Source organism: Podarcis melisellensis (assembly GCF_964234715.1).
Source record: "Podarcis melisellensis genome assembly, chromosome: 7".
Classification (NCBI taxonomy): Eukaryota; Metazoa; Chordata; class Lepidosauria; order Squamata; family Lacertidae; genus Podarcis; species Podarcis melisellensis.
In genome coordinates, this window is record NC_138539.1 from 88,854,604 (window position 1) to 88,878,986 (window position 24,383).

The window sequence follows — 24,383 nt, forward strand, 5'->3', positions numbered from 1 at the left end:
CTAGGGCACTGGACATACTTTCTGTCTCTATGTTCAGCCAGTTTCTCTTGTTCCATAGAATTCAATGGAAGCTACTAAGAAATAATCCACCCGTACCTGTACAGCTATTTCAAGTGCACACTAGATTAGACCACTATGGCTGAATCTGCATTGATATAAAAAATGTTGTGAAAATGCTTTTTAAGAAAACGTTGTAAAGTATATGTGGAATTTGTCATTAGCTCATCAGTGCAATCTGGTGTCACATTTGTATAATGCGCTTAAAATGCACGTAAAACTTTATATTTGCAGTTGTATAGCTGAGTCCTATGACCAAGGTTTAGGCTGCACAAATGACTTATGCCTGGACTTACAAAGGGTCATACAAATTGATACCATAACTACTTTCTTCTTTATTTTAGGATTTAAAATAAAATTAGTGAACATTTGGGGGGTGGGCGGGAGATTTATACAACTGTGAAATAAAACAATTCCTTTATAGTCGGTTAAAGACTGGTCCCAAGACTGAAAAGGTAGTACTAGATGTCCTCGCTATCTGAGTCTTCTAATTACAGATAGGTAGCCGTGTTGGTCTGCCATAGTCAAAACAAAAAAAATTCCTTCCAGTAGCACCTTAAAGACCAACTAAGTTAGTTCTTGGTATGAGCTTTCGTGTGCATGCACACTTCTGTATCTGAAGAAGTGTGCATGCACACAAAAGCTCATACCAAGAACTAACTTAGTTGGTTTTTAAGGTGCTACTGGAAGGAATTTTTTTTTTTTTTTGAGTCTTCTAACTTCACTATGTGTGCTCATTCATTTTCACACCTCATTTCTGGATTGGTTGTGGTTTCCTGTATTGTTAATTGGCAACGTGGGAAATGCTCTTTCTGAATAAAAGTGAGCCCAAGCCTAGTATTTACAGATGGGAGGGTCTACTGCAGCCTGCAATGGAATCTAAGACCAGTGCAGTCTTGTTTCTTTTCTCCATGTGGCTCTTTGATCATTTCTAATGAATCTCATGTGACAGAGAAATTCTCCCACCGACTTTTAGCATGATCTTGACCACACATATTTGTGGAACTTGAATTGTAAGCAAGTCTTCTCAGGACTTTTATCAGAGAGGGGGAAAATCTTTGTGTTCTAGCTTTCCTGCACGGTTACTGATTTGTATATTAACATAATGCAATCTCTTCTAATGATCTTGCATGTTTTCTGTCTCGGCCACAGACCATCAGTTAAGGGCCCCATTGGTGAAAGCGCGCCTTGGGTTACAACCTGTTTTGGTTTACAACCGGACCTCCGGAACGGATTATGGTTGTAAACCAAGATACCACTGTATTACACAATGCTACCCCCAGGCTCTGCTCAGAGACAGCTCCCTCTTCGTCCCAGCAGCGCAGGGTCTGGGCCTCAGCCTAGCCAGCTGGCATCACAACACTCTGCTTCCTCAGAAAGAGCATCTCCGCCTCAGCCTGCATCGCATCGCCTTTCTTTCAGGGGGCAGCTCTTTCTTCTGGGCAGATGGCAGAGGGGAGCGGGCAGCTTCTCGCCAACCTGCCTCGGGCGCCCAGCGGAGGGAGGAGGAGCACCATGTGCACTGCCGGACCCTGTGGACAGGTACCTGGGTGCTTCCTGGGTGCAGCAGCCATTGGGGGGAGGGAAGGAGCACTCTGTGCAATGCAAAAATCTGGCTCCCCCAATACCGGCTGGGCAAAAAGCACTTGGGAAGAGGTACCATGAGAGGGAAATCATGAAAGGGAGAAGGTTCCTGCATTGCTCAGGACCCCCTAGACTGATCTTTTATTGCAGGTGGCCGTCACCCTTCGCACATTGTCGGTGGAGGGTGCAATCAGGTGTCCCCACAACAGGCTCCCATTGGAATGCCTGCAACCTCTCTGGGTGCAAGGAAACTGCCTTGACAGCTCCCTTGCATGCCGGAGCCAGACTCCGATGGGAGCCTGTTGTGGGGGCGCCTGATTGCACCCCCTCCCGACAATGTGCCCAGGGCGACGGCCCCCCCCAGCACTTCACACTACGCCACTGCACACAATTAAGCTTGATTTTCACCTTCATCCTCCTAAAAACACTTGTCTGATGCATTCCAAAATTACCCACTCCTCATGATTTTACTTTTGAGATGCACTTTAAGTAGATGGCAGGTGCTAGAAGAATTCTTGTGGCGGTGATGAAATCACATATGCATCTCACAAATGTTTTACTCACCCATGTCTGTTTTTGAACAAACATATATTAAGTGCTGTAAAATGTTGGATAATTGGGTCTGAAGTGAATTTTGATGAGTTTTGAAAGTTGGTAATATTTCCCTTAGAGAATGTTTTGAGGGAAGAACATGAGATATAAGCTGAATGTGATTTTGGTAGATCTGTAACCTTAAATATGGAACAGCCTTAGTGATGCAGAAAGTGTGGTGAGGGATCTGATTTCAAACAAAAATGGGGTGCATTAGGGCTCCTCCAGGCATCCGTTTTGTTGCACATTCATGATGGTTTGTGCTCACGATGCTACTGGAGCAATACACAATCCAGCATTCAGTACTGGTTGTTTAACATATTGTCTATCTTTAACATACTTCAAGGCTTCAAAGCACGTAAAGGTACCCCTGACCATTAGGTCCAGTTGCAAAAGACTCTGGGGTTGCAGTGCTCTTCTCGCTTTATTGGCCGAGGGAGCCAGCATACAGCTTCCGGGTCATGTGGCCAGCATGACTAAGCCGCTTCTGGCGAACCAGAACAGCACACGGAAATGCCGTTTACCTTCCCGCCAGAGCGGTACCTATTTATCTACTTGCACTTTGAGGTGCTTTCAAACTGCTAGGTTGTCAGGAGCAGGGACCAAACAATGGGAGTTCACCCTGTCGTGGGGATTCAAACCGCCAAACTTCTGATTGGCAAGTCCTAGGCTCTGTGGTTTAGCCCACAGTGCCACCATTTCAGTAATCCTTGTCAGCCAGGCACAAAAATGGCGCCCAGACTTTTTTAGGTGCTCGCAAATAGATAATCTTTAGGCACAAAATGTGCCTAGTGACCTGCTAATTTTGAACCCTTCTATGTAAAACTCCCAATGGCTTAGTTAAATGATTTGGAGCTGATTTGTGGATTTTATATGTCTTACTGCCCCTCCCTTTTGACTGCAAATGCCTCCTGCCCTTCCCTTGTTAGACTGAAATACTTAACTGCAGTTAAGGCTAACCAGGATCCCTTCATGACCATGACTTGAAATTAGTGATCCACATTAGGCAATAAAAAGCACTGTCTGTATGTGCAGGAGTCCAAGTTGTGGGGATTAAATGAGGAGGGGAAGAACCATGCACACCAAATCGAGCTTCTTCCAGGTCTATGATTTCCCACATGTCAAGGAGGGGGTCGCTTTCCCGAGTCCTCCCTCCAAGCTGCTAATCAATCACATGCAGGCACCGAATGGGTTACCAGGCTTTATTGACTTCTTCTCTGGCACCAGCTACAGAACATCAAACAGCAAGTCTAAAACACAGGGTGTTCTCTCCCTCCCCCAGCAGGTTAACTCAAAGACTTATAGAGGATGGGGAATACTGGCAACCAGCCAAAGCCATCACATGCTTCCACCTTGGGGACTAATTGTTACCACCTGCCACCCAGCAACACTTGCTCTGCTCACAGGATCACTACTGCATGACACCACACAGCCACCTTGTACCATCCAGAGGTTCAGGCATAAACCCATATGAATCGTATACAACCTGGTGCTTTGGTGCACCAAGAAAACAGCATTTATCTCCTCATACAATTTTGTTTTTCTCTCTCAGACACTGTCAAGCAGTGACATATTCTGCAGACAGATTGGAAAGGATCAACAGGGTTGGAGCTATAATTTGTGTAATTTACATAATTTATGTTGCCTCCACTGAATTGGCAGAATTCGGTATTGCAGCTTCTGAGTTGCAAAGGGTGTCCCTGGCTGAAGACATCTGAATCTGAAGAGCACATTTGCTCATTAGATAATCCAGCGCTTCTTGTGAGGAAGAAAGGAGAAGGTGGAAGCAGAGCCCTAAGCACTTCCCTCTTCTACTTTCCTAGGGAAGTGCATAGGGCTCTGCTTCCCCCAACATCATCGGCGCTTCTGGAACTTCCCGTGGGACGTTACAGCTCCAGCCCAGCTTTCTGCAACTACTTCTAATAGTGTGCTCCAGCTTCAGTCCAAGAGTAAATGGGAACATTAGCATCTGAACCTTTGAAATGGGACCTGGTACTACTGTACAGAATTGAGTGCATAGATTGAATGCAGTCAATGAACTTCCCGTTACCAACTAAAGGAAGTTGACTCACCCTTTTGTGGTACTGTCTACCTGTGGATCATCAGCTGCCTCTGTGCACAGCAGTAAAAATCATACTGTAAAAGAAAGTAGAAGAGGCAAGGAAGAGAGGCATGTGGAGAGGCAAAGGAACAGCAGTGACTGGGAATAGGTGAAGCAAATACCCCTCTCCCACCTAAATTGTCTGACCTAGAAGGCGGTACCATTACCACTAAAGAGGGCAGGCCAACCCCATGTTCTTTCTGGAGATTGATATTAATTCCCTCTAATCCCATTGATTATAACTAGCACTTTTAAAAAGGATAAGTAAAAAGGGCCATGAAGTTGTTCCAGTAAGTGCCACACTTTTAACTGTTACAGGAAATTCTGGGTGCAGGTTTACTCTGCTGCCCTGCTCATCCTGTTATCAGATACAGTCCTGTTATCAAAACAAAAAAAAATTCCTTCCAGTAGCACCTTAAAGACCAACTAAGTTAGTTCTTGGTATGAGCTTTCGTGTGCATGCACACGAAAGCTCATACCAAGAACTAACTTAGTTGGTCTTTAAGGTGCTACTGGAAGGAATTTTTTTTGTTTTGACTATGGCAGACCAACACGGCTACCTATCTGTAACTAGTCCTGTTATCAGATACAATTTCTAATACATTTTAAGTACCCACCACCTAAAGAACAGTAAAACTATTCACACCCAACCTTGCCCCCTGGGCTTCCTGAAGGTGGGCTTTGTGAATACCTGGCTTCAGCAAACTCCATCAATGGCTATCTGTCTGGTCCATTGTTACCTACTGACTCTATGCCTCAGGGATTATGGAGACAGGGGAAGCCCTGGATTCCCCTCTTCCAGAGGAGTTATTTGCCATTGGAACCAAAGAAATGATTCTATATTGGATAATTGGAGGAAACAGCACTGGTACATGGTACCCACTTATTGCTACAGGTTTTTATAGACTACTTTTCTGAGCTTCTTTGTTGTTGTGTATGTATGTATGGTGCCTGTGTCAATGATCATTGTCCTGGCCTTAGTCAGAGGCTGTGGTGGGGACTTGGAATTTTGGGGAAGTTGTTTAACTGCCCCCCCCCATTCCTGGTTTTAACATAAGATTTGGGGGGTGGGATGGGTGCCAGTTCTGCATACCCCAGAAAAAAGCACTGATTATTACATGGGCACCAGTCACAAGGAATGCCTCCCAGCACTCTCAGGGCAAAGAAAGAGACATATGCAATTGTTTTATGACCAGAGAAGTGGAGGTTAAATGACACACTGTCCAAGGGAAAAGATGATGGCCCAACATGAGACTGAAAGCTGTTTACAGTTCTGGCCGCCTCACCTCAAAATGGATATTGTAGAGTTAGAAAAGTTTCAGTAACAGGCAATCAAGAAGCAACTCCATTATGAAGAAAGGTTGCAGCATTTTTAGTTTAGAGAATAGGCAAGTAAGAGGTGACATTATAGAAGTTTATAAAATTACGGTACGCATGGCACAGAGAAAGTGGATGCAGAAAAGTTTTTCTTGCTTTCTCATTGCACTAGAAGTTATGGGAATCCAGTAAAGCTGAATGTTGGAAGATTCAGGAGAGGTAAAAGAAAGTACATGCTGCCAAGAATCATTTCCTTCAACTCAGCTTTTAGAAAAAAAGGGGGGGAGGAGACAAGCTTTGGATTAGGAAAAACAAGCTGAAATGCACACATTACATTTGAACAATGTTTAAGGAAGTCCAGTGACTCCTGTTTGCCTGTAACCCCTCTCTAACATTTATGTAAAAAAAAATATTTAACAAAATTTGGAGACCTCTTGACAGTAGTAAAACCTCTAACCTCTAACATTATCTGCCTATACAAAGGGAGTGTTCAGAAGTTTGGGCAGGCAATACACCTGGCTACTGTTCACCTAGTGAGTGTGATGCCCCAGTGAATCTTGGGGGGGGGGGGGCGGCAGGATGCATGTATGGCAGCAGATTGTGCAAGAATCTCAAGTTCAAATGTTTTTGCTTATTGGTCGCCACCAAAATAATCCTGGGCAAATTGCACTTTGTAATGGAGGCTTAGCTCGCTGAAGGCCAACTCGGAGCTTGTGGCATTGAAGCAACTTTATCTATAGCCTCTGGAGAGCTTTTCTTATTGCATTGCAATTTCATGCACATCTTGGAAAGGTAAAGGACCACTGCCAAAGGTCCGCCGCTTGACAGGATATTTCAGGAACACATTATTTCATCTGATGCGTGCCGAACCTCTGAAGGTGATGCCAACTGTATTTATAGGACCTAATGTGCTTCTCTTTGCTCTATTTCCGTAATTGTTTCAGTTAATTGATTTAAACTTGCAGCCCTAGTATTACTGCACAAAACTTCATATTTCCAAAGTCCCATGGGTTAATAATAGTGGCTTATTCCCTTAGAGCAGAGGTGCACAGCCTTTGGCTTCCTGGATGTTGTTGAACTCCACTTCCCATTATTCCTGAACACTGGCCATGCTGACTCTGGCTGATGGAGTCCACCAACATCTGGAGGGCCACAGGTTCCCCACCACTGTTCTGAATCCTGCTGGTACTGCGAAGTAGATATTGTGGCTTAAGCCTGTTGAGAAAAAGGCATGATGGACATGCAGGATACAGCTGACCCCTGGCACTAACAACTCTTTCAAGGGCTAAACCCTTAGCATCCATGACATTTTCATACCCTCCAACATATCCAGGCCAGAAACCAGGATGCACGTTTTCCGGGTCATGCTCCTGAGTGAGTCACGTGACCCACGTGAGAGGGTGGCCCTGAAAAAAGCACTTTTTCAGGGGGAGTTTGTGTGAGATCACAGCACCCAAAATGGCTGCTGTGCTCTCATGTGAAAAAATGGGGTGTCCTGGTTTTCCCAGGACAGTTGCAAGGTGTGGTATATGGGTATGCTGTGATGGCCATGAGAACAAAGCTTCAGTGAAATTAAAGGGTGTGTTCACATTACTGCCTTAGAGCACAGTGAAGTTGTTGTTTCTTCAGGGTATTTCACAGCTCTTCCCCCCCCCCCCAGCTGTTATATTTGTTTCTGTTTGTGTTCACACCAGGGGGGCATTGATGGGTGGGGATGTCCTGACCCTCTGCAAAGGTTTCATGTCTTGGATAGACATTAATAAGGAAGGGATTAAGGACTCCAGTTGGTGTGAAGCTGGTTTAAGAAACAACACATCAAACGGTAGTAATTTTTAACAAAGTACAGAATATATAAACATTTGGATAACATTGTGTGAACATGGATTAAAAACCCAGCACTGGAAACTCACAGCAAATGGGAGAGTGAATACAGTCTTAATTGGACTCTTCTTCTTAAGTGCAGCCAAGTTTTTTTTTTCCTAATGGCAACACCCTGCCTCAGTTGCTTTGTGTTTATGTATATGAAGAAAGTTCTGCTTCTTTTTTTTTGACATGTGTCATATCTGCAAAAATACAGAAAAGCTGGGTATGCAGATTGTGTGTGAAGCATTGGCCATGCAACAAAAGGACAAATGGCTCATGAAACAAGCAGGCTGGCAGGAGATCTCGGTGAAAATGCCTTGAATCCTGGCACTAAGCTCATGAGGACACAGGGCATATAGAGACTGTGAAACTCGAAGCTCTGGTGATGTGTTTGTTTTTTGTCTACCTTGACAGCTCCTTGCTCTCTGCCTACTTGGGCCTTTCATGACTGTGTTTATTTCAGTTAATGGTTGTTGAATCTCACAGCATGGACCAGACTCTTCTTAAATGGTGCCAGCTAGTCTAGTTCCATTGATTTATTTGGAGCTATCCTAATGAAAGTACTTTAGTGCATCTTGATCCAGCCTCATTAATGGCAGTGCTGCAGTGTTTAGACAATTAATTGGTTAATCAATTAAAAACATTTGGTTAACCAGATGCCCTGATTAATCAGACAACAATATTGGAGGAAATTAACTATTTTTACTCCCAAGTATTTAAAACACTGATGGTAGCAGCCATCATAGAGGAGCCATCCTGCCATCTCTCATACATATGAGTGGGTGACTCTATTAAGATGATACCTTCTGCATCCCCTCCAACATTCCTCAGATGAAATAGGGACATCTATTCTATATCATGATCACTGCTTGAGCATTTCCTCTTAGTCAAGAACAAAAGTTATTAGAGGAAACACACAATACTCCAATATTTTAAGCACAAAAATCTTTGAATTCATGTATTGCTTTCAGGGAAGTCTGAGGGGGGAAAGAAAACCCCAAATCAATGAACACAACTCTCTCTCTCTCTCTCTCTCTCTCTCTCTCTCTCTCTCTCTCTCTCTCTCTGTGTGTGTGTGTGTGTGTAGACTGTGTGATGTCAACGTGCATTTATGAGTAATTTGGAAGCATGACAACTTTGATTAACCGTTATTGTTGCAATTGTGCTGGTGTATGATATGAGGTATCCCAATGTTTATTTTGGGGACCAAGGACATGCAAACCTTTGAGTCTGATGATACATAAAGTTTCTTTTTTTAGTGTTTTAAACTTCTGAGAAAATTAGAAATGTGTTAGCGTCGGCAACAACCTGGTGCTGTGGTGAATCCTGGATAGAGCAGCTACTCCTACAGCCTCCCCCACCTGTCAGGTATCCCCTCCGCCAGCTGTCCTGGGACTCCCCTTCACCCAAATGTACAAAATGGGGAGACTCATCAGATTTCAGAAGGTCCCACCGAGAAGCCAGACAAGAAGGGGCTTTGGAGGGAGGTGTCTTTGCTTTGGATGGCCTCTCCCCTTTCTCTCTAGGAATCTAGTCTGATTTGTTTTAAGCCATAGAGAGAGCCAAGCTGCAGGATCAGAGCTCTCTACCCCATCTCTCTTGAAGCAGGAGTCAAAGAGGAAATGCCCGCTACACACAGAGGTGGCAGTGGCTCAGAGATACTTCCAAACGAGGTTTCCAAACAAAACTGGCAATGAAAGATGAGGCAGCAATGCAAAGAAGCTGGGCAGGGACCTAAGAGGTTTGAATGCAGAGCAGACTCTCCCTGTTGTGTGAAATGTTACTGAGCAGCTCATAAGAGCCTGCAAATGAGAATGGCTGCTTCTCTCTTTCCCTGGCCAGAAGGTGGAAGGAGCAATGAATCAAAAGGTGGAGAAAGATCTGAGATTTTTTGAGGGGAGGGGGAGAACAGGCTTGCATTTGGGAACTTGGGACTCTGCATGACAAAGTGAGAAGCCAGGATGTCTTAAGGGTTTTCATGAAGGTCTTGGCATTTTTGTGACAATTGGAGACTATGTATATAGTGGGGGCTCTTCAAGACCCCACTGCTGTTTGAGTAGATCTGAAAACTAGGCTTCTGCTGGTTCATCACTCCTAGGATTTAGCTCCTGAACTCTTTTTTGTTTACAGGATTTTGTTCCTGGCACCCAGCACCCAGTGCCCTTACTGTGCCCTTATTGCAGTCTAAACTGACAATTTAATTACAAACAAATACGGTAAATAGTTGGTGCATACCCAATTGTTACTCAGCTGTTACCTTGATCTTTTGTCATTGGACTGAGGTGCTTAATAGACTGAAGCTCCACTTTTGCTCATGGAGCAGGAGAATTCCCAACTGAGCTGAGATTTGTGTTCAAGGATTCTCGAATCAAGACTGTCCAGTTGACAGCACTGACAGGTCTCCTTGGCAACCATTAAAGCACCTAAGAAGGGGAAGGAGGAAACATGAGTAATAATGCCTGATGTGTCAGCCACTGACTCCTGGCTAACGTTGGTTGTGGTCCAGCACACAGCTTGTGGATGAGGAGGGTGGCAATTACACAGAGAGAATAATGACAACAACAAAGCTGTCCACTAACACAGCCTCCCATCAAGAGCATCGCCCCTAAATAAAGCAAGCCACAAAAGAGACAAGAACATCCCCAGAGCAGTAGTTAATGGCAGAATCTTTTCATCACTGTTCCTTTGTTCCCAGAGTTTCCAGAGCATGAGACAGGCACAGGCCTCCTTCCTTTTCAAAGATGTGAGAATTTACAAAATGCTCCTTCTCTAACCCTTTTCTCGGTTTCCTTATTCACAAATGTAGTCCAATATGCTTGCCAGGGTGGGGTAAGGGACAAGTCAAGGTATGATCCTGTTTCCTCCTTTCCCATCAGGCAGCTGGATATTTAAGCTTCCCAAATGGTGTGAAAGATTGTTTGGATTAAATTTCAAATATGTCTTCATATAGAAATAAGAAGCCACTGTTTTTATATTTCTAGATACAGGTAGGTAGCTGTAATGGTTGTGAGGGGTTACTTGTGCGTAAATTGCCTTCAGTTTAGTTAGTTTGCTTGCCCAACCATGCTTAGGGTCAGAGCTCGCCCTCCATGACCTGTTAGTCACTTGCAGAATCCGAGAGTGGGCGTCTCTTGAAACCTCTTCCAGCATAAAAGCTGTTTGACCCCGAGTCTCCTCCTATGTTCTCTGCACGGAACGCGTCTGCGCAAGTAAGGGGAAGGCAGGGGCGTCCCAGCGCTCTCTCCACTAGTTTCGGGTGAAGGGTCTTGGAGCCCTGTCACCAATTCCTCCATCTCCCTCTCTTCTCTATGGGTGTTACGCTGAAATCCTTCCCCCCTGCTCGTCCCCTCTCCGGGATCGCTCGGGAGCCCTGCCTCCGCTTCTCGCTCTGATGGCAGTTCCCTGACAGTAGCCATGTTGGTCTGCCGTAATTGAAACAATTTAAAAATTCATTCCAGTAGCACCTTAGAGACCAACTATCTGAAGAAGTGTGCCTGCACATGAAAGCCCACACCAATAATAAACTTAGTTGGTGTCTAAGGTGCTACTGAAAGGATTTTTTAAATTCTGTTTTTATATGTTATGGCAAGAGGTTAAAAGCTGTTACCAGCAACTTGCCTGTTTGCAAACATTGTAGGGACTAAATGAGTGGCTGGGATGCCATGCGACATTCAGAAATATTCTGACTTCCTAGTTTAAAAGCAGTAACCAAACATAATTTATCTGGGCCCAGCATATAGAGCAGAGAAACAAAGATAAAGAGAAACTTGGGATAAGCTTTTCTCCAGGGCCTCGGAGCAGAAGGAAGCTGTGTTCAACAATGCAAGGAGCTTTGGAAGCAAATAAATTGGGGGCTGGAGAATGAGGGAGCAACAAAGTCAGGAAGGTAGTGAAACTGAGGGCTCTCAGTCTCTGTGATTTCTTTGAGGTCACATTTACTGTGACTTGCCCTGGCCCTCCCCTCTGCTCCGACTGTACTTCGCTTCTTTTTCCCCTGCTTCCCAAGGGATGAACTCCGTTCCTCTCACCTCAGACTCCGCCTCTTCTTTGCTTTACTTGCATCGCCTGATCATGTTCTTTGTTTCTCTTGCTTCAACCACAGACAGAGCTAAAGCACCAATTCCTGCCCAGCAAAAGCACCCAAGAAGAGTGCAAAGCAGGAGCAATAAGGGAAAATGTAATCTCTCATACCTGCATGCTGCTTCTGTGGACAGCAGTAATACTGTTCAAGTACGGTGGATTTAGGTGGTGTCATAGGCACCCCCCCCTTGCGCCTGCATCAAGCCTCGTTGGGTGTTCTCATGGCCTGCCGCGGTTACAGCAAGGCCTGGCTCCTCAAGGTGGGGGGGGGCCTCAGCCCATTCCAATTTGTAGGGGGCTGACCTAGGGAATTGGCTCCTATGGGTGGTGTGGTCAGATGAGTGCTGCCATCTTCAACCTTCCCAAGTCTAGGTAAGTGCTTCATGAAGCCCATGAGAAGGGATTTTTCTTTCTGTTCTTCTAAGTCCCACTTGTCCCTTTCAGCCTGAAAGGTTCTACACTTAAGCAGGAATAACCAGCTGCACCAATATAAGATGGAGGACACTTGGCTTATCAGCAGTACATGTAATAAGGATCCAGGAGTCTTAGTAGATGTTATTTATTGGGTTTAACACATTTTATGTTACAAGGCTTGTTCTAACCAATCGTATAAGTGTTGGTAGATGAACGTTCTAATGGCTAGTAAGCGCATGGACTTTCAACTGTCAACTGTCAGTTCATGCTCTGCATTATTATTGTGTTGTCCAGTCAGATCGGTTCTTGTTTTCCTATGAGTGAGCTGTTGTCACTGACAAATGTTGAATAAACATAGTTGAGGATCTTATACTGGCTTGGGCTTCTGACTTTTTCCAAACATTTAACAGTAGACCACAACATGAGTCAACAATGTGATACTGCAACAGAAAAAGCTAATGCTATTCTAGGCTGCATCAACAAAAGTCCCATCTCTTGATCAAGAACCACTCTATTCAGCCTTGGTCAGACCACACAGGGAGTTCTGTGACCCGTTCAGGGTAACAAAAGCTGGAACGTGTGCAGAGGAGGGCAACCAAGATGATCAAGGATCTGGAAAGCAAGCCCTATGAGGAACGCTTGAGGGAACTGGGTATGTTTAGCCTGGAATAAAGGAGAATGAGAGGAGATATGATAGCCATCTTCAAGAACTTGAAGGGCTGTCACATGGAAGATGGAGCAAGCTTGTTTTTTCCTGCTCTGGAGGGGAGGATATGAACCAATGGCTTCAAATTACAAGAAAGGAGATTCCAACTCCAGCTCATCCTTCCTCCCAGGGCACCCTGATTTTGCGCTGCCTGTGGATGGGGTTTGAAACCCGCACAACCACCATGGTGAAAACCATTTTCATTACAAGGGAGGGAAGGAATAACTTTTCTCTTGCATGTGATAACCCTCGAAGGCTGTATGCTTTCTTGTAAAATGAGCCACCCCTGCAGTCCTTTCCTCCAGTCGTGTCCTTTGCAATGCTGTGGTGTTGCCTGGGGGTTCCAGTGAGGGGTGCTCTTTAGCACTGCAGACTGTTGGATCTCCCAGCACCTTGCAACCTCTCTGCCCCCTCTCACTGTTTTGTTCTGCCTCTGTCACCACACCCTCGCCAGATGTACTTCACAAATGTTAAATGCTTTCTTCTTTCTCACTAACCCTCCATTCCTTCTCCCACACTGCCTAATGTCCTGTCCTTTTCCCAATATTATAATTCCCTTCACAATGTTTGCCAAGTCTGCCCAGATCTATTTCACCCTTAACTGTGTGCACATTTACTTATCCCCTGTTTTTACCAGGCAACTAGCCTTATGGAATGTGTTAAATCCAAACAGAAACATCTCATCAGAAGCCCGCATGGATAAATGTACATCATCCATGTATAAGACTGCACAGTTAATGTTTAGTAGCATATAAATTATGCTTTTTAGAAATGTGTTGACCAAGAGTGCTGAATGTGTTTGTTCTTAGTTTTATAGTGGCTGGAACCATGACAGGTTAATCTAAGACCTACATTAAGGAACCTTTTGGAATATGAGGGAAGTACAAAACTAAATTGGAGATAAGACTTTGAAGAGTCGTTTGTTCTTGCACTGCTGTGCTGCTCCCTGTTTAAACCAATGCATACCTTAAAGATGACTCTTGCAGAGACTTATGACTGATTTTTATGCTCCCAATTAAGCTGCAATTGCTATATATGGGGATTATACTCTTCAGACTCTGTTTCCAGTGTGCAAGGTATCCTGTCGGTAAAAAAGGGAATAAAATGGGGCAAAAACTAATTAGTATATCAAACTAGGAAAATTGTCACAAATTGGGTTCTATATGAACATTAATAGCTGTGCAGGTATGTTAATAATTAGGGATCTTCCAGCGTGCTGCAGTGCCATCATTTGGCTCTGCCTCATTTTCTGCTCCACCTCCTTCTGTTTTCTAATATTAATTGTGCAATAGGTGTACTTGCATTTTGCCACAATTTGCAGTTTCTGTGTTGTTTTTCTTGTACCCCATGCACCACCTCATATACCCCTTGATTTAAAACGTTGTACAACTGATCTTGCTCAATAAAGCAAATAGGTTTGAAGGAGGGGTCTTGATGGATGAAGAGCCCACTTTTGTAATTCAGATTTTTTTGCCCTCTGCTATGCTGTTGCATTTGCCTGGAATACTGTCCACCACCCCTTTGCGGTTCCCCAGCACACCAGCCTCACCTCCACTGTCCCAGGCTATCAGGGCAGGCCCAAATCATTTTGGCACCTGAGGTGAACCCCAAAATAGCTTCTTACCAGGGAAAGGGGGATGAGAGAAGATCTACATCAGAAACAAGGGAGGGAAGAAAGACTGACATTGGGATCTGCTGCCCTGGTGAATCCTGCTACCTGAGATGGTCAACTCACCTTACCTCAAGGGTGGGCCAGCCCTGCTGGCTATCTACAAATGGACAGTACATCTTAATGTGATTTATGTGTATAAACCAAAATTGTGTGGTTGGTTGTATTGTATTTTTTTCCAGGGGGCTAACCACGTTTTTTTGGCACAAGGATTTTATGCATGTACACAGCCAAAGATGGCAGCAGCAAGACTGGAGCAACAGACGAGGGGAGACGGCTGGTACACTCACATTTGCTATACACAAAGGGCTAGAACAAGAGTGGGAGAATATCCATTCTGGCCTTTTGTGTATTCCGTTTGGACTGTCCAGTCAGAAAACGCCTCTGGACTCTGATTCAGTGTGTTGTTTCTCTTTGATACCTGTAATGATAACATAATATTTGATGCCCTCAAAATGGCATTTCCACCAAGACATAAAACGTGATTAAGAATACCATGAGGAAGCTGTTTTAAACTATGCAAGATAATTCTGGCTGCAGAGGATAAATCAGTAGATTAAATATATAATGGAAGCCAAAAGCATGAAAATGAAAAAATATAGCTCTGAAGCTTGAAGGAATGCAATTAACCAAGGAAGGGCAGCATGGTTGGGTTGTAGTCTGACTTATTATTCACTCTTTCCAGAGTTACCCAGGCAGAAATGTATTTCGTAGTAACTTTTGCTAAGCAGAGAATCTTCCAAATCATGTTGTAACAGATAACAAGGCCACATGTTACATTCATCACATGAAACTTATCTTACTTGTTTAATATATTCAGATCCTGCCTTGTCATATGTAATTTCAGGAAAAATTAGGAGCTAAAGAGGCGGATAGAAAATGAGAAAGGCAGCTAATAACTCTCTTTGCCTGCCTCCAGATAAACCCTGAAAACTCTCTGCAGTCAGAGCCTGACTGATATGTAATTATTTACATGATGTTTGTAATGTGTGCCTAGAGAGAGGCAAATCTGTTGGTTGCAGTTTCTCTCATTTTCTCATTATTCCAACCTTAATTTCATTTCTCCACATTTCTACATCATTTATTATTTTTAAAAAACTTGATGAAAATTCATCAGTGAATTTGTAATACACACATTTTTGTATGCTATTTTGCCTAAAACACACATTTTTGCAAAGGAAATTTCCTAAATTTAATGCATTTTTGCAATGCAGTGTACACTAATATATGAATGTTATGCACACTTTACCCTAATATATGCATTTTTGTACCCAGTTATTGGCTAGAGAACTGCATTGCAAAATTCAGAGAAGTGGGGCTATTGAAAGATGTTCTGCTTCAGTTCATCTATTGTTTCAGAAAGTACAATTTTTTTATGGTTAGCTTTAAATGTGAATTGAATCAAATTTCTCCCCCATCCCTACATGCAGCCTTGCTCTCAGTAGACAGTGGTACCTTGGTAATCAAATAGCTTGGCTCCCGAACAAATCGGCTCCCGAACACCACAAACACTCACCAAGTGTGTGTTCCGGTTTGCGAACGTTTTTCAGAAGCCGAACATCCAACGTGGCTCCCATGGCTTCCGCGGCTTCTGACTGAGTGCAGGAAGCGCCTGCATCCAATCAGAAGCTGTGCCTTGGTTTTCAAACTGTTTCGGGAGTCGAATGGACTCCCGGAACAGATTAAATTCGAGAACCAAGATATCACGGCAATGGTTTCCATTTAAGTTACTTTCCTGAAGGAAACTCAAAGCACCTGATAAGAGGTACAGAAGAATAAATTTAGCAATATCAAATTAGCAGTCCAAATTAGGGCTGTGCTATAAACTGATATATTGTCTGATATTGAATTTTAAATCAAATTGTGAAAACTGTTTGTTTTTTGAAAATGGCCTTTCAATATATCACAAATCATGTGCGTGGTATTAAAAAATCACAATATTGGAAAAACCGGGAAGCGTATGCTTCTTGCTGTGTGTACAGCCTTTGCTAACTCTGCCTCAGTCAACAGCCAGCAGGCTGCTGAAAAATCTCTCCCTTGCCATCACTACAAACAGCTACAAAAACCGGTTACAGGCTCAGCAAAAAGCGCTGCCTCTTTGAGAAACAGATCTTTCAGAAACAGCTTTCCCCTGCCATAGCTACACAGTCTCCCCTGTCTCCCGATCGTCTGCAGCCGGCAGATGTTTGGCTGCAAGTGTGTGATGCTGCTTCATCTCTCCCCTCCCCTTTGCCTTGCTCTGCAAATTGCTTCCTTCCTTGCTCCACCTGCTCTCCCCCCCCCATTTGTTGGTGTGCTCAGATGTGTCAAGCCAGCTGATGCTTGGTGCCCTTTGTTAGTTGTCTGTGGAACTCCCCCCCCCCAGATGCTTGGCTTGGGACTTGCTTCAGAATAAAAGTGGGGGACCCCCTGTGTTTGTTATGTGTGCCTTTCTTTTGAGGAAGAAGCAGCCCAGAGGTTTCGTATTAACCCAGCCTTCGCAGCCAGCCCCATACTTCCGGCACTCCCCTCCCCAGTTCAAGCAGGAGGGAAATGCACTCTCGAAATGCGCTCTCCAGATGCTTGCTGGCTTGCAAGTTGCTTCAGAGTTAAAGAAAAAAAGGGCCCTGCTCTGCCTTTTGAGCCTCTTCCCTTCCCCTCCATCTGCATCTGTGTCTCTCCCCCTCGTTATGCCCCCCATTTTCTCCTCCAGTCCCACTCCCTACTCTAGAACTCTTCTCAATTCTTCCCCCCACCCCTTTGATTTCTCGCACATTTGTTATTATTAATAACAAATCAATATATTGATATTAAATGTGAAATTTGGGTGCACTGTCAATCAATCAAATAACTGGTGTGGGGTGTATAAGACTCAGTGGTGAATTATATTTGAATAGCTAAAAGTGTCACAATGAATTGGCTTTTTTCTTGTTTAGTAATGTAATTAAATTTTTAGGGAACATTCTCTCACCTTACCTTTGATATATATGCTACTGATTACTTTAATTTTAGAGAAAATGTTCTAATTTAAACATTATTGCTACAATAGTACTATAACATAGCAGTTGTAACAATATGTTAAAGGTAAGTAAAATTTTAGCAGTTTTTGAATTAGACCCATAAGTAGCAGCAGTTGCCAAGCATATTACCACGTTCACCTCCACATAAAGGTAAAGGTACCCCTGCCCGTACGGGCCAGTCTTGACAGACTCTGGGGTTGTGCGCCCATCTCACTCAAGAGGCCAGGGGCCAGCGCTGTCCGAAGACACTTCCGGGTCACGTGGCCAGCGTGACAAAGCTGCATCTGGCGAGCCAGAGCTGCACACGGAAACGCCGTTTACCTTCCCGCCGGTAAGCGGTCCCTATTTATCTACTTGCACCCGGGGGTGCTTTCGAACTGCTAGGTTGGCAGGCGCTGGGACCGAGCAGCGGGAGCGCACCCCGCCGCAGGGATTCGAACCGCCGACCTTTCGATCGGCAAGCCCTAGGCACTGAGGCTTTAACCCACAGCGCCACCTGCGTCCCTTCACCTCCACATAGCTCCAGCCTTATTTCAGATATCGTGATATATCAAAATATCGTGATGTTTAGCTGGTGATATATTGTGATGTTGAAAACCAGATATCACCCAACCTAGTCCAAATATATTTGCACTTCATTCTGACAAAAGGGGCTTAGTGCCTTTCATAAATCTAATTGGGAAAGGGGGAGACAACCTCAACGCTGAAAATCCCCAGGGGATCAAACAGGAAAGGGTTATAGAAAGTTGCTGTTGCTTCTTTTGGGTCCTGGGTCAGTGCATCTGCCTGTTAACCAGAAGGCTGGTGGTTTGAGCCCAGGCAGGGATGGCTGTGGGCAGGATTCCTGCAATGCAAGGGGTTGGACTAGATGACCCTCAAGGTCCCTTCCAACTACACTTGGGTCATAGAGGTAAATATGTTTGTGGGCTGAAGAAAACCATGAATAATCTCTAATAATGAGTTTGAAGTGTAGACATGGAAGTACAGTCAGACCTCGGGTTGAAGTAGAATCAGGGTGAGCGTTTTTGGGTTGCTCTCCACGGCGACCCAGAAGTAACAGGACACATTACTTCTGGGTTTTGCCACTTGCGCATGCGCAGACGCTCAAAATGACATAACGTGCCTGCGCGGAAGCGGTGGATCACGGCCCACAGACGCACAGGTGCGGGTTGCGTTCGCTTCAGGATACAAACGGGGCTCTGGAACGGATCCTGTTCTCCCCCAGAGGTACCACTGTATAAGATCTGGACTTGCCTTTCTTTCAGAACAAACAAATGGCAGTCAACCACTAACAATCTAATCTGCTTTATTCAGTCACATTTTCTCTTTTATTCATAGCAGCATATAGTATTTGTTACAAAGTGCAGAGAAGTGAGCTAGCAGTTTTGTAGTGCTGATGTCTTTCTTTCCATTAAGTGCGCCCTCCCTGCAAGTCTGTGGGACCTTGACGTCAGTAATAGCTTCTTAAAAGAGAGAAGGAAAGTTCAATTAGAGCCTCATGAAAAATAGGCTTCTCCAGGATAAGATTGATTACACAAGAGCTTTTTTTATTCCTTCAAGAACATATGGTCAAAGAGGCAGGTTTATGGTATCTAACCCAGTTTTCCAATCCTGGATTTTTTTAAAGCATCCTCAAGCTTCCCCCAACCCCCATTAGGGTTAATACTCTCCCTGTAACATAACTGCCTTGCCCCTAAATTTCTTCTCATGTCAAGAGAGTAGCAATAAAACTGCTAGCACATTTGCAAAGCTAAGCAGGGTCCAGGATGATTTCAAATTGGATTTGGGGCCTCATGTTGAGATTCCTGCATCACAGGGCCTTGGACTAGATGATTCTTGGGACATTTCTCACGATTTCCCGGAAACCCCTTTCCTTTCCTCTATTCAGTCATTCCTTGAAACTCTATGAACAACTTAAAAAGAAGTTTATTGAAAATGTTGTTGTGCCAAGGGCGTAGTATCCTCAGATGAAAATAGGGACATTTCTCACTTTCCCTCCCACTGACCCTCCTTGACCCCCCATTTTCTATCATCTCCTTTCCTATCAGAAGAAAGGCGAGTGTCAACATGAGTACACCAATGGGACAAGCACACACGTCCTCCATCGCCCTGAGAAAACCCTTTCATCCCTATTCTATTCTTTGGCAGATTTACACAAAGAAACACCCCAATAAATACATTTTAGAAAGGGGCAAGATTTGATGTGGACACACAAAGTGTTGTTGTTTTTTTTAATCCAGACTTCTTGCGCTCCTCTCCTCATCCACGTTCTTCCTGCCCACCTCAGAGCTGGCGTGTCACCCAAGGCTGGGCCTTGGCGGTGGCAGCTTCTCCCCTCCTCGCTCAAAGGAGGAGGCTGGCAGCTGTGGCCGTGGGGAGGCAACAGGATGCTTCCTCACAGCCGCCTCTGCCACCGCTGTTCAGGATCCTCATCCTCCTTGAGCCTGGCAGCTGGCAGGGCAAATAGGGACATTCTGGGATCAAAGCGGAAGCTGAGGTGGCTTTCATAATTCCAGGACTATCCCTGGAAAAGAGGGACACTTGGAGAGTTTGGAACCTTGCTTCGGATTTGGAACACATATGATTTGATATAGGTCTGACAAAGGTAAAGTCTTTTAATATTCTATAAAGACATGACTAGGAAAGAAGGAGGCCGACCCAATGATCTAACGCTGCCACTTGCTATTTTTTTATTAAGTTTTTTTACAACACAAACACACACACTCATAAGACTAAACAAAATAATAATAATAAACAAGCAGTGAAAAACAAAAACGTAAAAAGGAAAAGGAAAAACAATGTCAAAGTACAGTGGTACCTTGGGTTAAGCACTTAATTCGTTCCGGAGGTCCGTTCTGAACCTGAAACTGTTCTTAACCTGAAGCACCACTTTAGCTAATGGGGCCTCCTGCTGCTGCCGCGCCGCCAGAGCACAATTTCTGTTCTCATCCTGAAGCAAAGTTCTTAACCTGAGGTACTATTTCTGGGTTAGCGGAGTCTGTAACCTGAAGCATCTGTAACCCAAGGTACCACTGTAATATACAGAAGCTTATACAAAACAAAGGGACGCAGGTGGCGCTGTGGGTTAAAGCCTCAGCGCCTAGGACTTGCTGATCGAAAGGTCGGTGGTTTGAATCCCTGCGGCGGGGTGCGCTCCCGCTGCTCGGTCCCAGCGCCTGCCAACCTAGCAGTTCGAAAGCACCTCCGGGTGCAAGTAGATAAATAGGGACCGCTTACCAGCGGGAAGGTAAACGGCGTTTCCGTGTGCAGCTCTGGCTCGCCAGAGCAGCGATGTCACGCTGGCCACGTGACCCGGAAGTGTCTTCGGACAGCGCTGGCCCCTGGCCTCTTGAGTGAGATGGGCGCACAACCCCAGAGTCTGTCAAGACTGGCCCGTACGGGCAGGGGTACCTTTACCTTTACCTTTATACAAAACAAATAAACTATACACACAAACACCCACACACCATATTTCAGTTCTTCTTTTATTCCAATTGACTTCCTTCATCTTCAGCACAGTTTTATTTTCATTTTTGGTAAACTGTTTCCTTCTTATTTCGTTTTTACCCCCCCCCCCCTTTCTTTCTATTTTTAGCTTTTACACCATAATTTGTTTTGCAGAGGTTAATCGAAACAAGTCCAGGTATTAATTTGAAGGCATTGCTTTTTAGGTTATTCTCTATACTTTTCCCATTCTTTTTGAAATTTTTGCTTGGCCTCTGTCAGTCTAGCCAATTCAATAGTGTCAAATAATTTGTGCTGCCATTCTTTTTTTGTCGATATTATTTCTTTTTTCCCAATTTTTGGCAGTGTTCTCGCAGCCCCTGTAGCAGTCCCTGTAGCAGGGAATATTTTCTTATTTTTTCTGGCTATATCTGTATCTATTATCCCCAATAAAAAAGGTTCTGTTTTCTTAACAAAATTTTGTTTGAACATTTTCTTTAGCTCTTCATATACTGTGTCCCAGAAGCCTTTGATTTTATCACAGGTCCACCACATATGTAGAAATGTCCCCTCTACTTGGTTACACCTCCAACACAGATTTGATTTTGTTTTATACATTTTACATATTTTGGTTGCTGTTAAATACCACCTGTAAAATATTTATCAAATTTCTCTTTATTGCTTCGCAAGCCGTAAATTTCCAACTCTCCATCTATAATTTTTCCCATGATGATAAATGAATAAGCTTACCTATGTCCATAGCCCATCTAATCATTACCTCTTTTACTTGTTCATCCTTAACCTCCCATTCCAGTAGTGTTTCATACATTTTAGAAATTACCTTTGTCTTATTTTGTAATAACTCTTTATCAAGTAATGAGATTTCATTTGTAAAGCCTTTTTTTCTTGTCTGCCTTGAACACTTTGTTTAGTTGGTGATACTGAATCCACCCTGTTAAGTGTTGTCTTACTTCCTCATAGTCTTTTAATATCAACTTATTGTCTTTTTCTTTTAATAAATCCTTATATGTAGCCCAATTTAGTTCCATGTTTTTCTTTTTTACCGTTATCGCTTCTAAGAGTAAAATCCACCAGGGTGTCTTAGTTTCCAGTAATTTTTTATATTTTACCCATACTCTATATATCAATTTTCTTACGATTTGATTAAGAAACCCCTGTGGATTTTCACCTTTTCATATCTTCAATAAGCATGCCACCCGTAACGTTTATTAAACCCTTCCAGGTCCAGTAAGTAATATTATCCACTCTTTTAACCAATTTAGGCAAACTGAATCATAATACAAATTTAAATCAAGCAATGCCAATCCACCTCTTTTTTTTATCTATTAAAAGTTTATGTTTAATTCTTGATTTTTTATACTGCCAATTTTTTTTCGATAGATCTTTTTGCCATAATTTGAAACATCCCACCCCTCCAATAATTGGTTTCATTTGAAATAAAAACATCATTTTAAGCAACACATTCATTTTTACTACTGATACCCTGCCACAAAGTGATAATCTTAACTTTTTCCAAATCTCCAAATCTCTTTTGATTTCTTTCCAAATTTTTATGTAATTATTCTTGAATAAGTTACTATTTTTGTTTGTCAGCCAGATTCCCAGATACTTAGTTTTGTTTACTACTGCCAATCCTGATATCTTCTGTAATTCTTCTTTTTTCTGCATTGTCATTTTTTTGCTAACTTATTGGTCTTATTTTTGTTTAATTTAAATCTTGCCACTTTTCCAAATTCAAGAATTCTTTCTAATATTTTTGGAACACTCTCTTCTGGATTTTCAGTGGTTAAAATCAAGGCATATGTGAAGGCCTTTGTCTTACGTGATTTCTTTCCCACTGTTATACAGTGGTGCCTCGCAAGACGAAATTAATCCGTTCCGTGAGGCTCTTCGTATAGCAGTTTTTTTCGTCTTGCGAAGCAAGCCCATTGACAGCTTAGCGGATTAGCGCTACAGCTGTCAAGCGGCTTCCAGCGATCAGCTGTTAAGCGGCTTATCAGCGGAACAGCTGATAAGCGGCTTAGCGGCTTAAGAAAAGGGTGAAAAAAGCGAAAGAAACCCGCGGGGAGATGCAAGATTTTTTTCGTCTTGCAAAGCAACCCCATAGGGGAATTCGTTTTGCGAAGCGCCTCCAAAACGGAAAACCCTTTCGTCTAGCGGGTTTTTCGTCTTGCGAGGCGTTCGTCTTGCGGGGCACCACTGTACCTTTTATATCTGAATCTTTCCTTATTGCAATCGCTAAGAGTTCTAGTACCATAATAACTAATAAGGGTGAAAGAGGACAACCTTGCCTGCTCCCCTTTTCTATCTTAAATTCTTCAGTTATCTCATCGTTAAGGATCAGTATGGCTCTCTGATTTAGATATATTGCCTCAGTACCCCTACTAAAATTTTCTCCAAGTCCTGTTCTTTCTATAGATTTTTTCAAGAAGTTCCACGAAACGTTATCGAAGGCCTTCTCCGCATCTATCAGCATCAGAATGGCCTTTTTATCAGATCTTTCTTCCAAATACTCTAAAATATCTATTGTATTTCTCATGTTGTTGTGCATGTATCTGCCTGGTAGGAAACCCGCCTGATCTTTGTGTATAATTTCATTCAAAACCTTTTTTAGATTAAAAAATATTATAATACTTGCATGATGATCTCATAGTCAAAACTACTGCTGTTCTTCCCTAATTTATCTCCAGGCTAAGAAGAAAAAACAATAGCTATCTTGAAATAAATATAGTTCCTTGAAATATGTAAGAGAGTATGGAGAATTCTGATTTAAAATGACATGCTTTCACAGGGGTGACAGAAGTTTCACTCTATTCCAGAACCCTTCTTACTGGCTCAGTTCAAACATTATGCTGTACCATAGTTCGAAAACCATGGTTAGCAAACAGCTGGCAGATTTAACACTGAACTGCAGTTAACAATACCAGTCATACAGTGGTTGGTAGAAAGGGAGCCAACACTAAACCATGTGTAAACTGCCAGTGTAAATGCACAGTTTGCTATATACCCTTTTGACCTCTTCCTCTCTGTGCTTCAGTGAACACAGGGAGAGGAGGAGCAGGACCGCACCCACAGGCCCTACAGGGCAACAGGCCCACAGAGTGCCCCTTGTGGCGTAGTGTGCGCTGCCAGCGCCTGGGGCATGGCAAGGATTGTTCCCCCTAACCTCATTCTGAGTGTGGCGTGGGAGGCAACAGGTGGACTTCACTTGCTGCACTCCTGTAGCAGCTGCTCCTCATAGAGGTCACATACTAGTTCCTGCGTTTCCTCTCTCAGCTTGTTAAGCTACCAATGGGGGGGGCTGGTCTCCTTGGCAGGCTTGGCTGCACCAGCAGCGCCAGAGCCATGGCTGCAGCAGGTCAAGGAGGATGGCGGCAGAGAGCAGGCCGATGCACCAAGTTCAGCCCTTCCTTGCCTTCCTCTCTTTGGCTGCGCAGCATGAGGGTGGGCACTGACCAGTCCCGGGCGAGCAAGCAGCTCTCCTCTCTGGTCATGCTCCTCCCCCAAGGACACATGCCGGGAGGGAGGCCCCAAGAA

General features: G+C 43.8%; 1 protein-coding gene and 1 long non-coding RNA gene across 4 annotated transcripts in view; one reads left to right on the plus strand and one right to left on the minus strand.

The window, feature by feature from the left end:
- The window catches only part of SLC24A3 (solute carrier family 24 member 3), a gene marked incomplete at its 5' end in the record, with an annotated part of 160,708 nt that overhangs the window by 58,065 nt on the left and 78,260 nt on the right, over positions 1-24,383 (plus strand). The window lies entirely within an intron of this gene.
- LOC309373619 lies at positions 6,528-12,517 on the minus strand. The gene is made up of 3 exons (XR_014170100.1): positions 11,705-12,517; positions 9,771-9,936; positions 6,528-6,865 (listed from the first exon to the last, which is right to left on the minus strand). It is a non-coding gene; the product is annotated as an uncharacterized lncRNA (long non-coding RNA).